This window comes from Sus scrofa, chromosome 16 (genome assembly GCF_000003025.6).
Source record: "Sus scrofa isolate TJ Tabasco breed Duroc chromosome 16, Sscrofa11.1, whole genome shotgun sequence".
Classification (NCBI taxonomy): Eukaryota; Metazoa; Chordata; class Mammalia; order Artiodactyla; family Suidae; genus Sus; species Sus scrofa.
This window is the reverse complement of record NC_010458.4, coordinates 59613704-59636815: the sequence shown is the minus strand read 5'-3', so window position 1 is coordinate 59636815 and position 23112 is coordinate 59613704.

The window sequence follows — 23112 nt, the reverse complement described above, 5'->3', positions numbered from 1 at the left end:
TATAGCTTAGAAAGTAGTAAAGGAAGCATTCAGTCATCTACTTAATAGTAGGAAAACTTTGGAAGCAATTCTTAGGTATTTTATACCAGAATGGCTTAACTGCTAAGAGTAAAACTTTATAGTCAAGTAAAGGTTTTAGACCCCATCTTTGCTGCTAACTAGCTGTGTACACTTTAGGTATTTTTCTTTTTTCCAGAATTTCTTGGAGTTCCCATTGTGGCGCAGTGGAAACGAATCTGACTAGTATCCATGAGGATGAGGGTTTGATCCCTAGCCCCTCTCAGTGGGTTGGAGATTGAGTGTTGCTGTGAGCTGTGGTGTAGGTCACAGACATGGCTTGGATCCTGTGTGTTGGTGTGGCTGTGGTGTAGGCCAGCAGCTGCAACTCTGATTCCACCCCTAGCTTGGCAACTTCCCTATACCACAGGTGAGGCCAAAAAAGAAAAAAAAAAAAATTCTCTAAGTCATAGTTTGCTCATCTTTAGAATAGGAACAATAATACCTACCTGAAGACTGTTGTATAAAACATGAATCTTTCCATTCTGTCTTATAGACTGCTTGAGAAATATCTTTTTATTAAAAAGGACCTTTTACAATTAAATATCAATAGGATAGGTATGGCTATATTGACAAACATACAGCAATAGGTTATATATTTGTTTGAAAAAATGATAAGCAGTTAGGGTCAAGGGAATATAAACAATATAATGAGGAGGAATTGAATAATACAAAGGATGACTCAACTGAGATTCTAAATGCTCCTTGCGCATGGTAGAAATGTAGTAGAATTGATACATAAAACTGTTCGAAGAAGGAAAAACTTAAAAAAACATGCGCTTAGATTTACAAAACCTCATTAATTGTAAGAGAGAAGTGACCTGATTTGAGTCATTGTGGTAGAAAAGGGTTTATGACTGTATGACTGCCAAAGATCTAAGCCCATTTTAGCTGGCACCATGGCTTTCAGCTAGTCCATCACATCTGTTGTGCTAAGAGTTCTTTTTGTTTTGTGTTGTTTTACTGCAGCACATCTCCTTTTAGAGAAGCTCTTTTAGAATTATCTTAGGGGGATTCACAACTCACCTCTAAGATGCAGCCGGGGAGTGAAGAAGATACTTAGGCTTGAATAATTGCCCCTAAGAGAATTTTTGAATCTTGAGCAAGAGGCACATGACAGTTTGCTTTGTTATTTCTCATTGTCAAGGCTTGGTTTCCAGCCTGCCACTGATTCCCTGTATTTCTCCAAATATCTCTACAATATCTCTCAAAAAAATTCTTTAAAAAACAAATGTCGGTCAGTTTATGTTACTTTACCAATAGCCCTAATTGTCAGATGGGATTAGTTCTAGATGTAGGGTCCTGAGAGGTTACCAGGATCAGGGACTTAAAGGTGATAAAAACAGGCAAACCAATGTAAATTAAAACCAGGTAAATCAGTGTAAATAAACCCTATCTGGGTGCTATAGTTTGAGAACAACATTGTTTCCCTGAATCAAATTACTCTTACTCTGGACTTGAGTTTCTGTCAATATGATGAAGTAGTCAGAAAGTCTCTCCCTATAAGGTACACAGGTGAAATATAAACAACTAGATAAGATATAATGATGTATCTCTAAAGGTGAGCTTGTGGAGAATGTAAGGAAAATTCCCAGTAACCAAAAAGAAGGGGCTCAAAAACTCTGGAGCAGTAAGCCACACTAAACTTGTGATTTGCCTAAAGGTGTTTTCCAATTTTAGCAACCAAAATGCTTGTCTATTAATGAACACCTAGAGATAGAAGAGAAGGCCTTATTAATGGAGTATAGAGGGAAGCCCATGTAGAGGCTTGAACTGACAATCCTGAGAATCTCAAATGGCCACAACCTAAAGAAAGGGTGGAAAGAGAAAGATAAAATTCCACCCAACTGCAAAAAGAGATAACATAGCTGTTTTGGCTTGCTCTCTGGTTGGGGGGAAAAAAAAAGAAAAAACAATGCCTGCCCTAAAGATTTATAACCTTAGATATGCTCTCATGCTAATGTGCAGTTAAAATTTATACTTCCTTTGTAGTCCTGAAAATGGCCAAATGAGTAATTAACATAAATAAGTCTCAGATTGGTAGATCTCAGCAGAAGCAACAATGAATTATCTTTTGAGGGATGCCCTCTCAACTCAGGCTGCACAGAATTCCCATGGATTAAGTCTGGGCACTGCAGACTTAAAAAACATACAGACAACACGCCATCATCAGTAAGAGTCAGCAAAAATAGACAGCAGTATCAGACCCTCAGGATCTTCAGATAATAGAATTAGACAATAAGGAAGGGAAATACATATTCTCAACATGTTAAAATTTGAAACATCAGAAGGAACACCACCACTGTTACTAAAATGAGCACAGACATACTTGAGGAAAAAGAAGACTTGAAATAATTTAATAATTTAAATTTAAAATGCAATGGCTAGGTTTAACAGCAGATTGGACAAAGTTGAAAACCTATTCTGCAAATTGAAAGATAATCTGAAGAAATAACTAACATTGCAACATAGATAAGGCAAAGAAAAATATGAAAGTGAAGAACAGAGTGAAAGTACTAAAATGTGTTTAATTACAATTCAGTGAGAATGCAAAAAGAACAGAAAACGAGGAAGGGACAATATGATGAGATAATGACTGTTTACTTTTGCAAATTTGTTCAGTATTAAGCATCCGCTGATTAAAGATCACATTAAGTCCTGAGTAGGCAAAATATACATAATCCACAGTGAACCCATTTGCTTCTCAGCCGTTCTAAAGATTTTCATGATCCGCCTTCACTACACCTAGCTAGTCATATTTCCCACTGGTAACAACCTGCGCAATAGTTCTTGTTATGAAAAACTGCATCTTAGTATATATCATTGTTAGTCTTTGCTGTGAATTTGCTTCTTCTACTTAGTATGAAATCCTTTTGTTCTTCTTGTCAAAAGCATAGTTATTCATCAAATCCTTTTTTTACAAATCCTCCATTGATTATTATAGTCACATTGATCTCTTTTTTTTTCAACTTCTGTAACACCTATATTATGATCTCATTCACTCGTTCATGATACTTATTGAGAATCTGCTATAAACTAGTTAGATACTAGGTCGAGTAATAAATAACATACAAACACTCCCTGTCCTTAGGAACATTAATATTCAGGCAAAATGACACTAAAATAATTAGAATACAGTGATAAAGTATAAACAGTGTTAAATGAACACATATTGAGATAAGAGTGGGGAAGGTAATCAAATGCATGGGTCACTGAAAATTTAAGGGAAGTAATATTTCTGCTTACACCTGAAGATCAAATAGAAATTATCCAGGCTCAAATTTTGGGGGTAGGGTGAAAAACCGTAGAAGATGATTCAGGCAGTTGAGCTACAACAGTTGAGTTGACATGTTTCACCGCTGAGGCTTAAGAGTTGATGGAGTTCTAGGAATTACAGGAGACTGATATTGTCATAGTGTGGAGGGCAAGGCAGAGGATAGTGAGAGTTATGTCTGAAGTGATGAGCTGGACAGGGTGTAGATCTAGGCAGGCCATGTAATCCATGTTGAGAAACTTGAACTTTGTTTGAACTTTGTTCTAAAAGCATTGAAGAATCATCAAAGAATGTGACAAATGGAAGACTTATTATATTTCTGTATCAGAAAGGTCACTTCCATTGCCATCAAGAAGATGGAGTGATGGAAGAGAGATCAGTAAAGAGGCTGCTACAGTGCTCTAGACAAAAGCTGGTGGTAACTGATAATAACATGCTAGTAGTGGGGATAGCAAGTGCAGGACACATTTGCCAGATACTTGGAATAGTTCATTAAATTTTTTCTAATGAATAGCTATGCATTTGTTTTGTCTCTCTAGTTAAGTTATGAATTTCTGAAGAGCAGAGACCATGTCTTTTTTTCTATCTACCAAAACTTCCAAGCCATCAGTAGTGGATCCTTACAGATAGTTGCCGACTGAATGAATCTTTGGATAGAATTATTCAGTCATTAAGAGTTTTTAAAGATAGCTGGCAGAAGACCCAAGATGAAACTCTGCTTGCTCAGTTTTCAGGGTGGTACTAAATATGACACCATGATGTAGAGTTCTCAAACATTGCCTCCTTACAGTGGCCAAGGTCGTGAGCTATAAACCCAGTGATGAAGAATGATCCAGTAGTTACAGCAGTAATCTTAGCTCTAGGGCAGGAAGTCAATGCCAGTGACAAATTGCCAATATATGACAATTGAAAATCGAGTAAGTGAAGTTAACAAAGTTGCTTTATAGCTCAGTGGACGCATGGGTAGGGCTAGAAGCCATTTTCGTCCTGTATCATCAGGCTGGCTGTCTTATGGGCAATATAAATAGCAGTCTGGCAAGGAATCAGGACATCTCTTTTGAAAATAAATGATAAAGACACATTTGGGTTATATCTGTATGTTCAGTGAGCAAAAATTAGAAATGTATGAAGCTGATCACTCCTTTGAAGGGAAACACAGCAGGAGCTGAATTAAATTAAGTATTATTTTTTAAGGATGAGAAATCTATCTCCTCATCCAAATTGCATCCCTCTTGAATTTTGTCAAGAGATAAACATAGTTCCTACAGTTGTTGAAATCCAACAACTGTATTACTTCTTGATTTTTCTTTGGATAGTTTTCTACCATGAAGCTAAACACAATCTTTTGTGTGTGTGAAATTTTAAATGGGAATTACAAGTTTTCTTGGGACAACTCTGAGTTGTTTTAAAAATCTAAATATGAATACCTTTAAAAAGTGCTTTATCTTGTTTGATGTGTTGAACATTAAAAAGTGTTTCTCTGGTATGATATGCTTATAAAGCTAGCTAGAGCTAAAGAATTGCGTGCACTGAGATGACCAACCAATGACATAACAACATATTTTCCAAGAAATTTTTCACAGGTGTATTTTTAAAAATAAATAGTATTTATTGAATACATACAAGTCTATGTTTTGTATTAAGCATGATTTTATTTCATGCGCATAACAAAATTATGTAACCGATGCTATTATTATACACATGTTATAGGTAAGGAATCAGTACTCAGCAGGATGAAGAACTTGCACAACAATCCAAGGATTTGAATCCAGGTCTCAGAATCCAGAACTGATGATACCTTTTGCCACCACACTACTTACAATCTTAGTAAATGCCTCCCAAGAAAGGAATATCGCTTGTACCTTTCCCCAAGTAAGGTGGCAGTTACCTTGGCCCTATTTTTAATCAATGTAAAAAATGATTACTGGACATGATTGCATGGTGTAATCAGCTATTATTTTCAAAGGATTTTTATTCAGGACTGTTAGGTTTAGAGTTCAGAATTTAACCAGAAGATGTGATATTCACCCTCATGTTCTTTTAGAATTACACCCTATGCTCTTGTGAGTTTGATTGGCTTGCCCCTCAACTACTTTAGGTACATCCACTAAGGGATCACACCCAAAAACTTCTTTAGGAATGCCCCCTTCAGCACACAATTGAAATCTCAAAACCTCTCCTTGATTCTCAAACTGTAGAATTTTTTGCTTTCTACCACACCCACATTTGCCTTAGCCCTTTTTACTGCTGTATATGTTTTCACTATCTTCAAATATATCTAGGCTCTGTTATGCAAAGTTGCTAACCTTAATTTTCCAATTTTCCTACATTAACCATGTCATAATTCTACATTACATATGTACACATTCATACACATAGGAATTCACATACTAATGCATACCTACACACTGTCAAAGAGGGGTTGAGCTTCCTTTTGCTTAGAAGGCAGGTGAGAAGACAATGCGTGTGGGCAAAGGCATACTCGCTCAATTTCTTACTAAATGTTGCTACATTTATGAAAACATTACCACTGGGTCTTTTGTGATTTTTGGAATATGTGATAAAATTTTATGCAAATAATTATAATGTTGTTATCTATGCTATTTCATTTATAGTTTAGTTATATATATTGATGGTGGTCATCCTTGGCTTATGTCTTTAATGAGGATGTTTCCAAAAGTGTGTGTGTGTGTATTTCTCTAACTGTGGTTTAGGGTACTGATTCCTATTTTACTGTAAGTTTTATCAGAATGAATGTTAATTTTATGAAATACTAATTTAAGTTTTGGTAGAGATAAGCATATACCTCTGAACTCGATATAAACATTTTTCAGTATTGTACCATCACAGCAGCTCAAGGATGAATCCTATTTATAATTCTCTGTAAGAGCTCCTGGGTAGGAGTTCCCAATGTGGTTCAGCAGAAACAAATCCAATTAGGAACCATGACATTGCAGGTTTGATCTCTGGCCTTGCTCAGTGGGTTAATGATCTGGCATTGCTGTGAGCTGTGGTGTAGTGCAGATGTGGCTCGGATCTGATGATGCTGTGGCTGTGGTGTAGGCTGGCAGCTGTAACTCTGAGTGGACCCTTAGCTTGGGAAACACCATATGCTGTGGGTGTGGCCCTAAAAAGCAAAAAAAAAAAAAAAAAAAAAAAAAAGAAAAAAGCTCCTAGGTTAACTTTACTCAAGTTTCCCTCAGAGTTTTAGCCTTGATATTAATAATTTAGCTTTGCTTGTATTCTTCTCTCTGTCATTTCCACCCACTCCCACGTTTTTTTTTTTCCTCTTTCGAGACAATCCTTATTATACTAAAGTATCACAGTTATCATTGCCTTAGAGAAAGAAAGACCTGGGAAAGTTTTTTTTTTTTTAATTTTTAAATTTTTGTTAATGTTCTGTGGCTGGTTCCTAAAGGTTGATATATTTTACCTGTCAAACTGTTATAGCCTCATAACCTTTAGAGGGGTAGCTCTTCAACCAGATTTTCAATTACTTCTTTGTAACTATGTATTCTTTTGCTACCTTCTGAGATAAATTCAGAAATCTACATTTTCCTTTAAAATAATCAGTTTCACCTAGGCTTCATGTATTATAATTTAGCAATTATTTATAATTATGCAGCTGGCAGCAATGAGTACTCACAAAGTTTATTTCTTTATCTGTCCATGCTACTGATGCACTTCCTGTAACTGTACACATCTGTTAGGGTCTTGCTTTAAACTCACATCCAAGCATTGGCCTGGGTAATGAAACTCAGGTGAATTTCCCAGCTTATTCACTCACTTAAAATTATGTGATGTCATAGAGGTGTTACTTTCCACTAGGATAGTAATCATATTGTAATATTCAAGTGTATCAAATCAACACATTGTACACCTTTATCATACCCAATGCTATATGTCAATTATATTTCAATTAAAAATAAAACCAATCTCTGAGTTCCCTTGCGGTGGAGTGGATTAAATTTCTGCTGTTGTCACTGAAGGGGCTCAGATCACTGCTGTGACTCTGGTTCAGTCCCTGGCACAGGAACTTCTACTTGCTGCAGGTGTGGCCAAAAAATGAAAACAAAAGCAAAACTCATCTGTTCAAGTAAGGGATTGTTTATTTGGTCTTTCAAGGTTGTGCCATACACAGTGGTTCTCTGTTCTAAAAAGAAGAAAGCATTTTCGCTTTTCCCCCCTATACCCTCCCTTGATTTGTTTTACTGTGATCTTCATGTTTTGTGGATTGGGGTTGCTAGGGTTTTTTTCCTCACGAAAAATGAGATTTACTTCACTGTTTTTGTTGCTTTCGTTTTTACTTTAGTTTGAGAGTGGTAGTTAAAACAGAAAGGTTTCTCCTTGCTCTTTTTGAAGCAGAAATCCTCACTGTTGCACTTTGTTTATAGTATCATCAGACCAAAAAAAAAAAAAACTTTTTAATTATATCTACTTATTTATTCCTCCCTTCTCCCTCATATTGTATTAAATTCAGTTAATGATCACTGAATGCCTTCTCTATATAAGTTGTTTTGTCAGTATCTGTTGGGCATCATGCTTAATACACCCCGCCACCCCTCACATCCCTAGTCTTTTGTCATCATCAAGTTATCTTGTGCATTTACAGCAACATGGCTGGACCTAGAAATTATCATACTAAGTTATCATTCTGAAGTTAGAGAATGAGAGACAAATATGTGCTATCACTTATATGTGGAATCTAAAAAAAAAGGATACAAATGAACTTACCCTTGCAGAACAGAATCAGACTCACAGACTTTGAAAAACCTATGGTTACCAAAATGGGGAGGGAGGGGTGGACTAGGGGTTTGGGATGGAAATATTTTAAAATTGTGTTGATAACTGTACAATGATAAATATAGTAAAATTAGTTGAAAAAAGGGGTTATCTTGTGGGATGACACACATTGACGTAGATAAGGACGAAGTAAGGTAAATGGTGAGAAAAGGCAGAATGGATGTGCTAACAGTGCAGAAAGCTTAAGGAAAGGAATGGGGGGAGTAGTGCAAGAATGACCTGTTCTTTAGAGGATGAATTCAATTTTAAAAGTGCTAAGAATACTCCCACTGGTGGAAAGAATTGGCATAAAGATACAAAGATGGACAAGAGTAAAATTGGAGACTGGCTGGTCACCGAGAACAATTGCAGGGAAGGGGGAAGTGAGACTGGCGTGATGCCTTAAAGAGTAGAAAAGAAAAATAATCTTGATATAATCTGCTTATTCAAAAACGAGGTGGTAGCTCAAAGGGAATTTTGCATCAATCAGTTGCCATATTTCACCACATCAAATAAAACCAGCCCTTCCTTATCTTCTTCACTGTCAGTATCACCAACAAAAATAATAAAAATCATACTAGCACATTTATTGAAGACTCGATATATGCCACAAACTAAGTATATATTTTACTTTCAGTATTTTATTGATCTCTCATTTGATGTTTCATAAAGCAATGCAGGAAGGGGGGGTGGTTCACGCTCATTTTTCAGTTGAGGAAGTTGAGTTAAAAAAAGGTGAAAGAACTGGACCTTGATGAAATAGAAAGTCATGTAAGTGATTAGCTGCAATATGAATCTGGGTAGTCTGTTTATAAAACATGGTTATATTGACTGCACAATTCTAATTCTATCTTGATTCAAGGAAATACTTTAAAAACATTCTGATTATAAATATAACTCATATTCATTGGGGGAAAAACTGGGAAAAATGAAAGTACACACAAAGCAGCAAAACCATACTGTTAAGATTTTAGTGATAATTTCTCTTCTTCCCTCTGATTCTACTTTTCAGTAATAATAGTAATAATGTCATAATAGTTTGTAGGCAATCTTTTGCTTCAACGTGTATTTACATGCATGCATTCACCCAGCTTATCCTGCTGACCAATAATATGTTATTAATATACTTTAATGTTAGTAGATTTATTTTACTACTTAAAGCATATTGTTTTTAGATCTGAAATTCTTCTATTGAGACGTACTTAGAATTTTAAAAGTTTATTTTGTCTTTTTGTTGTTGCTATAATATGCTTTCTTGCATACATAACTAAATTTTCTATATTTTGTCATTCATGCTATAATTCCACATGAGATTTAATATTAATGGTTTCAGTATTGCTAGGTTTGCTGGGCTATAGACTTTACACATTTATAATATTGATAAATAGTACCCTAGGAGACTTCAGAATAGATGTACCAATTTATCACCCACTAACTGAAAATGAGTGTACACATTTCTATATTCTATCATCCATACATCTTTTTTTAAAGTCTCGTAGGGTAGGAATAAAAATCCCTATTTTTAAGGGGTTAGTATTTTTATATTTCCACTGTTTATTTTCAATTTTTTCTGGAAATTTAGTGTTTATATACTTTATTCATTTCTCCCTTGGGATTACTGAACTTTTTAGAAGTTGATTTGTAGGAGTTCTTTGGATGTTATAAATATTAACCTTTGGATTTTTCATATGTAAAATTATTCCCCCCTCTTTAGTGTTTTATTTTCAAATGTTGCCTATGCGAATTTTTAATACAGAATTAGTACATCATTATAATTCAAATCTGCTTTTTTGTGTGTATGTGTGGATTTTGAATTTTATATCATTCTCCCCTATTCAGCTGGTACTTTTTTATATATAAATCTTTCATCTATTAGGCATGGATGTTCAGATGTAAGAGGTATAAGATAAAATTTTAATTCTCTTGCCCTCTAATGATCATTCAGTAGTATTCAAACCATTTATTGGCAAAGTCATATTTTGCCAATGATTTGAAATCCCATCCTCATCTACGCTTAACTCATTTGATTTTATGTTCTGTCTGACTTATTTATTTCACTATTCCTATGTCATTAGCAGACTTTTAATTATGGTAGTTTTTATAATATTTTGATATCTACTAGGTTCTTGATTCTTTTTTCTCAAAGTTTTTGTCTGCCTTACAGTCTCCTTTGTCTTACCTTCTGTTTTGCATTCTCTTTCAACCTTTTACCTATAAGGTATTTTTTTAGGTCTTGTTCTGAGCTCCCATCGCTGTGTCTACTCTGTATGGGATTTTTATCTCCTGAGTTCAGAAGAAAACTTAACTATAAAACTACAAAACTGCAAATCTCCCTTTGACATTGGTAAAGTTAAGAGTGTTTTTATATAACCCCATCTTATCTGCCTTCTTGATATTTCCAACTACAGCTCTGTTGGTATGCCAAACTCAGTGTATTTAAAGCCAAACTCAATGATCTCAGATCTCTCTCTCACTTTAAGGAAACTGTGCACAATAATATCCTGTTATAATAATACAGGTGTGTTTTGGGGCCTGGGGTATTTATTTTATCTATAAGTAACATCACTGTTTTTATAATGATGATAAATAACCATCGACTATGCCAGGTACTGGGTTAAACATGTTATATATATTCTTTATTTAATCCTTGACTCCTCCCTGTAGAATTTATGGTATGACTCTCATTTTATAAACATCTTAACTGAGGAAAACAAAAGATAAAAATCCCTACCAAAATCATACCTTGTAAATGGCAGGGCAAAATGTTTATAGTAGATCCGTATATCTCCCAGCACTTACTTGCTATGCAAACTTGCCTCATACAGGTTGCAGTGGTCAGGCTTAGGGAGCAGCAAGATGGGATGAGGCTGGACAATGGTGGCTCATTATAGCAGAATAATCTAGTAGGCTTTCAAAAATTATCCATGCTTCTCATATTTGTAAGATTTCATAAATTAATAAATGTATTATCACAAGAATTTCTAAAATATCTGTCGTACCATTCAGAGAATAAATCTAATTCTTAGTAATTAAATACTAAGGAAAATACCTAAGGAAAATGGCCTCTTATTTAACTTAAAGGTAAGTACAGATAACTTTAATCATTGCATTGTTTTCTGTACTGCAATGGCATCCCTATGTCAAGTTTTAATATATATAAGATATATATCAAGGACATAATATATTAGACAAGTACAGCTCTTCAATTTCATAACTTTTAAGATACATAATTGCTCCACTATGAAGACTTAAATGGGGATTGTCACTTTTGTAATTAATTCTTTTTGTTTCATCCTTCTTACTAATTGAAAATAGGCTTTCAATATAGAACGCTTTGAAATTGGATGAAGAGACAGAATTGGAAATGAACTTAATTAACTACAAACTGTCCAAATCAATCAGAGTTTGACAGTGCCTTGGTAACACACAGAGTTCATAATTTACTTGAGATCTACCATAATGCATATGCCATAAATTGCACAGAAGCCACGCTCACTGTGCACAGAATTTAGTGCCAGGCTATGAAGTTGCACTGGGGAAAATTGTTCATTTGACACAGACTATTTGGGAAGAATATACTTTACATTTTTCATTTAGGCAACTAATAAACTTTTGAAAATAAGTGCTTTGCTTTTTTGCCTTGATAGAATTTGACAGAGGAGTAAAAAAAAAAAAAAAAAACCATTTGAGCGACATGGTTAGATCTGCATGTTTTGTTACAGAGTCTCAGAAGTTTAGTCTTGGGTTATAGTAAATATTATGGGTTATAGTAAATATTATATGTTATAAAGAAAAAACTTCCATCTATACAATTCTATTTTCCTCTTCTTTAAATACGAAAATAGTCATCCAGATATTCAAAAGCAAATAATAATTCCTAATTATCAGATTAATCACACTTAGTAGCATTTTATGAACTATCTTATATTATGGCTTTTCAAGAAAAATAATTATCATTTTTTGAGGAGAAGAGTAGAATAGTTAATGAAGATTATGACGTGTACTTGGCTCAACCACATTATAGGGCCATTTTGCTCACAGAGATCTGTAATTCATACCCATTACTCTTTCATTATATTTAGATAGTATATACTTAGTTTCCTATATTTTCCAACTACTTAACAAATAAAAATAACCACATTATGATCAACTTATTCTTGAATATTAGAATGTTTAAAAGAGGAATAGAAGTATCATCTGCCTCTAATACACCAGTAATAAAAACCGTATAAAATTAATATTTTAGATCCCTATGCAAGAAATGTTGCAAGTATTTGAGTTAAGAAAAAATTCAAGAAGATATAAACCAGCTATTATGTATAAATGTCCAGCTTTAATCAATGTGTAGATAATTTCTGGTTTCTGGAAGAAATAGTGCTTGGTTAAAATAATTCTTTATTGGCCATGAAGTAATTCATAGAATCTCATGTTGTTGCATCATATCTCAGAACAAATTGTTTCTCAAGTCAATTTATATAAAAACATATATTTCTAGTTCATTCCATCAGTCATATGAATACCATGTGAAACCTTGTTATATTACTGTGCATAACTCATTTTGGAGACAAAAGTATGTTAGGAAAACAAGGCAGTTTAGAACATAGAGAAAATTGTGATGATATATCATAATGAGAAAAGCAAGAGCTGAGCACCATGTTAGCAATTTGGTTTATATTCTTTCTGAACTAGACTTTGACATCAACTAAAGCATTGAGTTTAAACCCTTCAACATATTATTCAGGGAAGACCACATAATCCTGAGATGCCTTTTCTAGCTTCTCTTTTTACAGTCTCTTAAGGGTCCTACTGCTCCATTTAAACTTGACTTCTAGCTCCTTCTAGATCGTGTCTTAAAATTTACCTCATTAGTCCCTTTATTGATGCTAGTTCCATCATGCAAAGTTCCTTTCTACATGAATAGCTGGTTGGTAAAACTGTATCATCCTTTAAGAACCAGAATAATTGCCCTTATTTTCTGCACTCTGCCTAGCACTTATTACAGTTTTATTACATCACTTCTTGATTCTCCCATTTCAGGTGTGTAAGACTATCACACTCTTTGGGCTGTCAGCACTTTATTGAGATATATTTGACAAAATTATAAGGTATGTAAACTGTGCATGATGATTTGATACATGTAGGCATTGGAAAAGGATCCCCCCATAAAGTTAACACATTCATCATCTCATATATTTACATTTTTTAGAAAATGGGAACATTTAAATTCTATTATTTTAGCAAATTTCATTTATACAATACAGTGTTATCAACTGTACTCACTACGTTATAAAGTCCTCAGACTTTTTCATTTTATAACTGAAAGCATAGACTGTTTTAACAAACTCTCCCTATTCCCTCAGCCCCTAGCAACCACTTTTCTCTTTCCTGTCTCTGTTTTTATGAGTTGAACTTTAAAAAAAAAAAAAAAAGCTTCCACACACAAGTGATATCAACAGTATTTATTTTTCTCTGTTGGGTTTATTTCACTTAGCATTATGCCATCCAGTTTCATTTTTGTTGTCACCAATGGCAGGACTTCCTTCTTTTTTATTTTTATTTTTTTCAATTTTATGGCTGTACTCACGGCATATGGAAGTTCCTGGGCTGGGGATTGAGCCTGCACCTGTGCAGCAACCTGAAGTGCTGTCATCGGATTCTTAACCCACTGCGCCATGGCAGGAACTCCCCTTCTTTTAAAAAGCTGAATAATATTCTATTTGTGTGTGTGTGTGTGTGTGTGTGTGTGTGTTTATCTCTGTGTGGACATACAATCATATTTTCCTTGTACATTAATCCATTGACATGGCAGCTTATTTCCTTATGTTTGCTTGTTGTGAGTAGTGCTGCAGTGAGTATGGGGTGCAGTTACTGTTTGAGAGAATGACTTCATTTTCTTTCAATATGTACTCAGAAATCCTATTTCTAGACCATATAGTAATTCTATATTCAATTTTTTGATGAAGCTCCATATTGTTCTCCAAGAGGCTTCACCCATTTACATTCTCATTAACATTGTACAAGAATTTCCTTTTAATCACATCCTCACCAGCATTGTTCACTTGTCTTTTCAATAAGAGACATCCTCAAAGGTGTGAGCTAATAACTTATTGTGGTTTTTACTTGCATTTCTCTGATGATTAGTCATGGTGAGGAACTTTTCATGTATTTTTTGGCCATTGTTATGTCTTATTTGGAAAAATGACTATTCAGGTCCTCCAATAATTTTAAAATTGGGCTATTTGGGTTTTTTTTGCTACTGACTTGTATGAGTTACTTGTATATTTTGGATGTTCAACCCTTATTGGACATGTGGTTAAAATATTTTCTCCCATCATAAACTGCCTTTTCATTTTGTTGATGATTCCCTTTATTGTGTAGAAAATTCTTTAGTCCCACTAACTTATTTTTGCTTTAGTTTTGCTTGCTTTGGGTGTTAAATTTGAAAAAATTATTTTCAAGACCAGTGTCACTGAGTTTATCTCCAATGTTTTCTTCTAGGAGTTTTATGGTTTTAGGACTTATCTTCAAATCTGAATCCATTTTGATTTGATTTTTGTGTATGGTATAAGATAAGAATCAAATTTCATTGTTTTACATGTGGCTGTCCAGTTTTTCTGGCACTATTTTTTTGAAGAAACTATCTTTATTCCATTGAGTATTCTTGACTATTTTCTTGTATATTAATATACCATATATTCATGGTTTTATTTCTGGGCTCTATCCTTTTCCATTGATCTATATTTCTATTGTTGGTATTTTTGTTTCTTTTTTTGTCAGTACCATACTGTTTTGATTATTATACCCTTATCAAACATTTTGAAATCAGGAAGTGTGATGCTTCCAGGTTTTTTTATTCTTTCTCAAGATTGCTTTAGCTGTTCATGGAATTTTATCTTTCCAAACATAATTTAGAATAGTTTATTTTATTTTGAGAAAAAATGCCATTGGAGTTTTGATAGGAATTTAATCTGCAGATCACTTTGGGTAGGATGACTATTTACAAGTATTTTTATAATCTGTGAGCACAGAGTATCTTTCCATTTGTCTTTGTCTTCAATTTCTTTGATTAATGTCTTGTAGTTTTAAGTGTGTAGATATTTCATTTCCTTGACTAAATGCATTGGTGAGTATTTTATTCTTTTGATGCTATTATAACTAGGATTATTCTCTTTTTTTTCCTGATAGTTTGTTGTTGGTGTTACAGAAACACAATTGATATTTGTTGTTTGTTTTTTTGTTTTGTTTTGTTTTTGTTTTTAAAGGATTATTTTGATTTTCTTCTTATTTTTTTCCACTGTACAGCATGGGGACCAAGTTACACATACATGTATACATTCTTTTTCCTCCCATTGTTCTGTTGCGATGTAAGTATCTAGACATAATTCTCAATGCTACACAGCAGGATTTCATTGTAAATCCATTCCAAGAGCAATAGTTTGCATCCAATAACCCCAAGCTCCCAATCCCTCCCACTCCCTCCCTCTCTTCCCAGGCAGCCACAAGTCTATTCTACAAGTCCATGATTTTCTTTTCTGTGGAAACGTTCATTTGTGCTATATATTAGATTCCAGTTATAAGTGCTATTATATGGTATTTTTCTTTCTCTTTCTGACTTACTTCACTTAGTATGAGAGTCTCTAGTTCCATCCATGTTGCTGCAAATGGCATTATGTCATCCTTTTTTATGGCTGAGTAGTATTCCATTGTGTATATATGCCACATCTTCCTAATCCAATCATCTGTGGATGGACATTTGGGTTGTTTCCATGTCTTGGCTATTGTGAATAGTGCTACAATGAACATGTGGGTGCATGTGTCTTTTTTAAGGAAACTTTTGTCTTGATATATGCCCAAGAGTGGGATTGTGGGGTCATATGGTAGTTCTATGTATAGGTTTCTAAGGTATCTCCATACTGGTTCTCCATAGTGGCTGTACCAGTTTACATTCCCACCAACAATGGAGGAGGGTTCCCTTTTCTCCAGAGCAAAGGGAACCCTCTAGCACTTGTTATTTGTGGACGTATTAATGATAGCCATTCTGACTGGTGTGAGGTGGTATTTCATGGTAGTTTTGATTTGCATTTCTCTAATAATCAGTGATGTTGAGCATTTTTCTCATGTGCTTATTGGCCATATGTATATCTTCCTTGGAGAATTGTCTATTCAGGTCTTTTGCCCATTTTTCCATTGGATGGTTGGCTTTTTTGCTGTTGTATTGTATAAATTGCTTGTATATTCTAGAGATTAAGCCCTTGTCAGTTGCATCATTTGAAACTATTTTCTCTCACTCTGTAAGTTGTCTTTTTGTTTTCTTTTTGGTTTCCTTTGCTGTGCAAAAGCTTTTCAGTTTGATTAGGTCCCATTGGTTTATTTTTGCTCTTAGATATTTGTATATTGATTTTGTATCCTGTAACTCTCCTAAAATTGTCTAAAAGTTTTAACAATTTTTTGGTGATGTGAACTCTTTAGTTACGTTTGTTACTCAGTTTTTCTTTGCCTCAAAGGTACATATCAGGAGTCAGTAAAAATACAGTTCACTGCCCCCATTTGGCCCACCACCTATGTTTGTACATAAAGTTTTATTATAACACAGCATGCCAGTTATTAAATACTGTTTATAGTTGTTTTGTGCTGCATCAACACTGTTGAGTACATAGAAAAGAAATCATGTCTCAGAAACCAAAAATAGTTGTTTTCTGGCTCTTTACAGAAAAAAATGATCTCATATAATGTTTTGTACATAGTAGATGTCTGGTAAATTATAAATGAAATTTGCACATGGATATTCTTTAGTAGTTATCACCAAAAGTACAGCCCTAAATTGAAAATTTTAATGACACAATTGTTTTTATGACTTCTGTGCCAAACCCTGTTGGATTAGTATCCAGCCTTGTTTGGATGTTTTGTTTGATTTTGCATAGGCAGTCTGTGTCTGGGTAATGGAGGTGAAATGGCATTAAAATAGAGGAGAGAATCATTTTAGCCATGCCAGTTTATTTTGAGGTGGAATTTTATCTTCCTTCATAAGCAAAGGTTTTTTTAGAGTAAATTTTTATAAATTATTTTATACAGATGCATCAGAATGTTTTTACTGGTTGATGTCACAAAAGCAACAAAAATGCTTTGAAAGAAATGCTTGTTCTGCCAGGAAATACTTCCAGAATGAAAATCTTGGTTATAATCCACTTGGTTAGAGAAAGCATTTTGTTTGTGCCTGAGAAGGACATAAATGTTCTCAACATTCTTCTAGACTCTTTGAAAGAGATGAAAAAACTACTCATGTAATTAGTCAATACCAAGAAGTGGCTAAAGTTTACATAATGAAACTTTGCTTTTCTTGAGGACATGTCTAATAAATATCCCTCGTCTCTGAAGAGAATATATTGCCTAGGCTAAGGACCATTTTAATGAGATGTACTTTTAAAGCTCTAGTAGAAGTTTGCAATTTGCCTTCAGAATTTTCACCTGAAGAAAAAACTTAACTAAATCAAGCCCCAGAACATCTGATTATTTGGAAAATTTGCAGCCATAGAGTAATAGGTTTTAAATACAGGTTTTAAAGATGGACTACAGATTGACATCAGATCCTACTATTTATTAGTAATATGTTGTCATCATTGTTACTTACTGACTTTCACAAGTTTCAACTGTTTGAAACTTCAGTAAAATGTAAAATAGAGATAATGATACTTATTTCATGTTTTCTTGAGATTGAGATCACATAAATATAAATGGCTGACATCTTGACCATTCTAGGGAATTCATATATACTGATAGCCTAAAGATCTAGGGTCTAGTTTAATGATGTAATAGAAATAATGGGGAGTTCCCGTCGTGGCGCAGTGGTTAACAAATCCGACTAGGAACCATGAGGTTGCGGGTTCGATCCCTGCCCTTGCTCAGTGGGTTAACGATCTGGCGTTGCCGTGAGCTGTGGTGTAGGTTGCAGACGTGGCTCGGATCCCGCGTTGCTGTGGCTCTGGCGTAGGCCGGTGGCTACAGCTCTGATTGGACCCCTAGCCTGGGAACCTCCATATGCCTCGGGAGCGGCCCAAGAAATAGCAACAACAACAACAACAACAAAAAGACAAAAGACAAAAAAAAAAAAAAAAAAAAAAAAGAAATAATGGGATTATATTATTTCTCATATAATCCCATTAACAACCAGGTAGGCACACTGTGGCATTTCTCATTCTATTTGAAGATGTTGAAGTTTCAGAGAGTCTGAAACCTTTAGCAATTATCTCTTATCACTAAAATCACCATCACTGAAAATAAAGAAAGAGATTTTTATATTAAGCTCTGATGATAGCTGGCCGCTAACTATGCTAATATTGTCCTCCCTATCTTCAAATGTTGGCAACATCCAAACTGAAGCTTGAATAACTGTAACTTCAAGGAGAAAGAGCATTTCCTTCATTACCAAGACCTTTAGTTAGTGAGGTTCTGTGTCCTCATTTCTCCTTTATACATTTCATATTATTCATCAGTTTCAATTAAGCTACCTAGATAAAGCCTTTCATTTAGTTATTAATCTTTCCACTTCAAAATAGTAAGTTTGCTGGCCAAGCAGCATTTCTGGAATTCTTCATTCATACCATGAAGTAATTGGATGATTTAAATTTAAAATGAGAAATCATTAGAATTGCAATAAGGTAAAATTAGTAGATCATATCAATCCAAGTATCTGAATGTGTCAAGCTTATAGGAAAGACTTGGACAAATTGAGATTTAAGCATTGACACTAAAGAAAAAGTTTAGATTTCGGCACTGTACCTCAGAAACCTTGATGCACTAAAAAAAAAAAAAAAAAAAAAAAAAATAGGTTTCTGGAAATCCTGTCTATGAAATGAGAGATTTTTCACATACCTTGGTAAGTCAAACATGCCTATTTCTTGATGGTAAACCTAATCATGTTTGGCTGCTGTGGGAAAATAATTATAAATCTCTGTTGAGTTCAGTTGAGTAATTTCAGTGGAAACACATGATTTCACAGAGGTGAAAACTTAATTGCCCTTCCCTCTTAATCATTGTGTACAGACAATTGGAAATATAGTGGCCTTAAAGTTTCTCTTTTTTTTATACTCAACAAATTATTAGTACTTGAAATACCTCAGTAGATGATTGCTTTTTCAAATCATGCAAGTTCTCTTCTAAAATCATCCCCTTTTGTCAAGGTGAAAAAAGATGTTCCTTGGTGGGTTTTTTTCTTTTTTTTAATTTTTTTTTAATTACTCAGTGAATTTATTACATTTATAGTTTTACAATGATCATCACAATCCCTATTTTATAGGAGTTCCATCTCACAACCCCAGTGCATCCCTCCACTCCCCATACTGTCTCCTCTGGAGACCATAAGTTTTTCAAAGTCTGTGAGTCAGTATCTGTTCTGCAAAGAAGTTCATTCTGTCGTTTTTTCAGATTCCACATGAAAGTGAAAGCATTCGATGTTGGTGTCTCATTGTATGACTGACATCACTTAGCATGATAATTTATAGGTCCATCCATGTTGCTAAAAATGCCAGTATTTCATTCCTTTTAATGGCAAAGTAATATTCCACTGTGTATACGTAGCATATCTTCTTGATCCACTCCTCTGGCGATGGACATTTAGGTTGTTTCCATGTCTTGGCTATTGAAAATAGTGCTGCAATGAACATAAGAGTACATGTATCTTTGCGAGTCATGGATTTCTCTGGATAGGTGACCAGGAGTGGGATTGCTGGATCAAATGGTAGTTCTATTTGTAGTTTTCTGAGGAATCTCCATACTGTTTTTCCATAGTGGTTGCACCAGTTTACAATCCGATAGTATAATAAGGCTCCTTTTTCTCCACACCCTCTCTAGCACTTCTTTTTGTACACTTTTTGATGATGGCCATTCTGGCTGGTGTAAGGTGGTACCTCATAGTGGTTTTGATTTGCATTTCTCTAATAATGAGTGATGTTGAACATCTTTTCATGCGTTCTTTGGCCATCTGTATGTCTTCTTTGGAGAACTGCCTGTTTATACCTTCTGCCCATTTTTTGATGGGGTTGTTTGTTTTTTTGGTATGGAGCTGCAGAAGGTGTTTATAGAGTTTGGAGATGAATCGCTTGTCAGTTGATTCACTTGCAAAGATTTTCTCCCATTCTGTGGGTTGTCTTTTTGTTTTGTTTAGGGTTTCCTTTTAAGTTTAATTAGGTCCAGTTTGTTTATTTTTGTTTTTATTGTCATTATTCTAAGAGGTGGATCTGAGAAGTTGTTGCCATCATTTATGTCAGAGAGTGTTTGGCCTATGTTTTCCTCTAAGAGTTTTATAGTGTCTGGTCTTATATCTAGGTCATTAATCCGTTTGGAGTTTATTTTTGTATACGGTGTTAGGGAGTGTTCTATTTCATTCTTTTCCATGTGGCTGTCCAGTTTTCTCAGCACCACTTATTGAACAAGCTGTCTTTTCTCCATTGTATATTCTTGCCTCCTTTGTCATAGATGAGTTGGCTGTAGGTGCATGGGTTTAATTCTGGGCTTTCTATTCTGTTCCAGTGATCTATATGTCTGTCTTTGTGCCAGTACCATACGGTTTTGAGGATTATTGCTTTGTAGTATAGTCTGAAGTCTGGGAGCCTGATTCCTCCAGCTCCAATTTTCTTTTTCAGGATGTCTTTGGCTATTCTGGGTCTTTTGTGCTTCCAAACAAACTTTAAAATATTTTGTTTGAGTTCAGTGAAAAATGTCCTTGGTAATTTGATAAGGATTGCATTGAATCTGTAGATTGCCTTGATAGCATAGTCATTTTGATACTATTGACTCTTCCAATCCACGAACATGGTATGTCTTTCCATCTATTTGTGTCATCTTTGATATCTTTCATCAGTGTCATATAATTTTTCAAGTATAGGTCTTTTATCTCTTTAGGTATGTTTACTCCTTGGTATTTTATTTTGGATGCGATGGTAAACAGGATTGCTTCCTTAAATTCTCTTTCTGATTTTTCATTGTTAGTAAATAGAAATGCAGTTGATTTCTGTGTATTAATTTTGTATTCTGTGACTTTGCCAAATTCATGGATGAGCTCTAACAGTTTTCTGGTGGAGTCATTAGGATTCTCTAGGTTTAGTATCATGTCATCTGCAAATAGTGATAGTTTTACTTCTTCCTTTCCAATTTGGATTTCTTTTATTTCTTTTACTTCACTGATTGCTGTGGCTAGGACTTCCAAACCTATGTTGAATAGTAGTGGCTAGTGGCAAGAGCAGACATCCTTGTCTTTTTCCTCATCTCAGCAGGAATTCTTTCCTCTTAGAATGGCTTTTGCTGCATCCCATAGGTTTTAGAGTGTTGTATCTTTGTTGTCATTTGCTTCTAGGTATTTTCTCATTTCCTCTTTGATTTCTTCAGGGATCAATTGGTTGTTTAGTAGCATGTTGTTGAGTCTTCACGTGTTTGTGTTTTTTGCAGGTTTTTTCTTGTTATTGATTTCTAGTCGTATAGCATTGTGGCCAGAAAAGATGCTTGGTATGATTTCAATTTTCTTAAAGTTACCGAGGTTGGACTTATAGCTCAGGATGTGATCAATCTTAGAGAATGTTCCATGTGCACTTGAGAAGCATGTGTATTCTGTTGCTTTTGGATGGAATGTCCTATAAATATCTATTTAAGTCCATAGCATGCATATATATATATATGAGATTGTTTTAAGTTGTTGGTGTCTTAATTGCAAGTGCATCTCCAGTGTCCTGCATTTGTACCCACCTCTTCTCACAATTTCTGATTTTAGAGCATGATTGTGCATGGATGATTTCATATCTTTATTGTATATATACCTTTACTGGTGAGCCTTGTCATTTGTGGTATTTTTGTTTCTGGTTGTGGCCTTATCTTTTCTGCCTAGAGAAGTTCCTTTAGAATTCTCATTATAAAGATGGTTTAGTGTTGCTTAATTCTTTCAGTTTTTGCTTATGTATGAAGCTTTTGATTTCTCCTTCAAATCTGAATGAGAGCCTTACTGGGTAATGTAATCGTGATTGGAGGTTTTTTCCTTTCATCATGTTAAGTATATCATGCCATTCCCTTCTGGCCTGCAGAGTTTCTGCTGAAAAATTTGATGATACCCTTATTGGGGTTCCCTTGTATGTTATTTGTTTCTTTTCCCTCACTGCTTTCAAGATTTTCTCTTTGTCTTTAATTTTGGTCAGTTTGATTAATATGTGTCTCTGGATACTCCTCTTGGGTTTATTTTATATGGTTCTCATTGTCCTTCCTGGATTTGAGTGAGTGATTCCTTTCCCATGTTAGGGAATTTTTCAGCTATTATTGCTTTGAATATTTTTTGTTCCCCCCCCCCCTTCTCCTTCTGACACCACTATAATGCAGATGTTGGTGTGTTTAACGTTGTCCCAGAGTTCTCTGAGACTCTCTTCATTTCTTTTCAATCTTTTTTCTCTTTTCTGTTCTTCATCCATAATTTCCACTAATCTGTCATCTACCTCACTTATTTGTTCTTCTGCCTCCTGTATTCTGCTGTTGTCTGCTTCTAATGAATTTTTTATTTCAGTTATTGAATTTTGCTTAAGTTTTATATCTTGTATCTCTTTGCTCAGTGTTTTCTGTAAGTTATCCATCTTTGCCTCCAGTTTATTTCCAATGTCTTACATCATCTGTAGCATCAACAGTCTAAAGTCTTTTTCCTGGAGGCTGAGAATCTCCTGATCACTTAGCTGTTTTTCAGGTTTTTTTTTCTTTCTCCCTCGTCTGAGTTATAGTTCTCTATCTTTTCATTTTTATAGGTTTTTGGTGTCTTTCATTTTTACAGGTTTTTGGTGTGGTGACCTTTTTACAGATACTAGAGTTGTAGCCTCTCTTACTTCTGGTGTCTGCCCCCCTTGTGGCTGAAGTTGTTACAGGAGCTTGGTGTAGGCTTCCTGATGGGAGGGACTGATGCCTGACCATTGGTAGGTGGAGCTGATTCCTATACTTCTGATGGGTGGGGCTCTGATCCCCACTGGATTGTTGTTTGG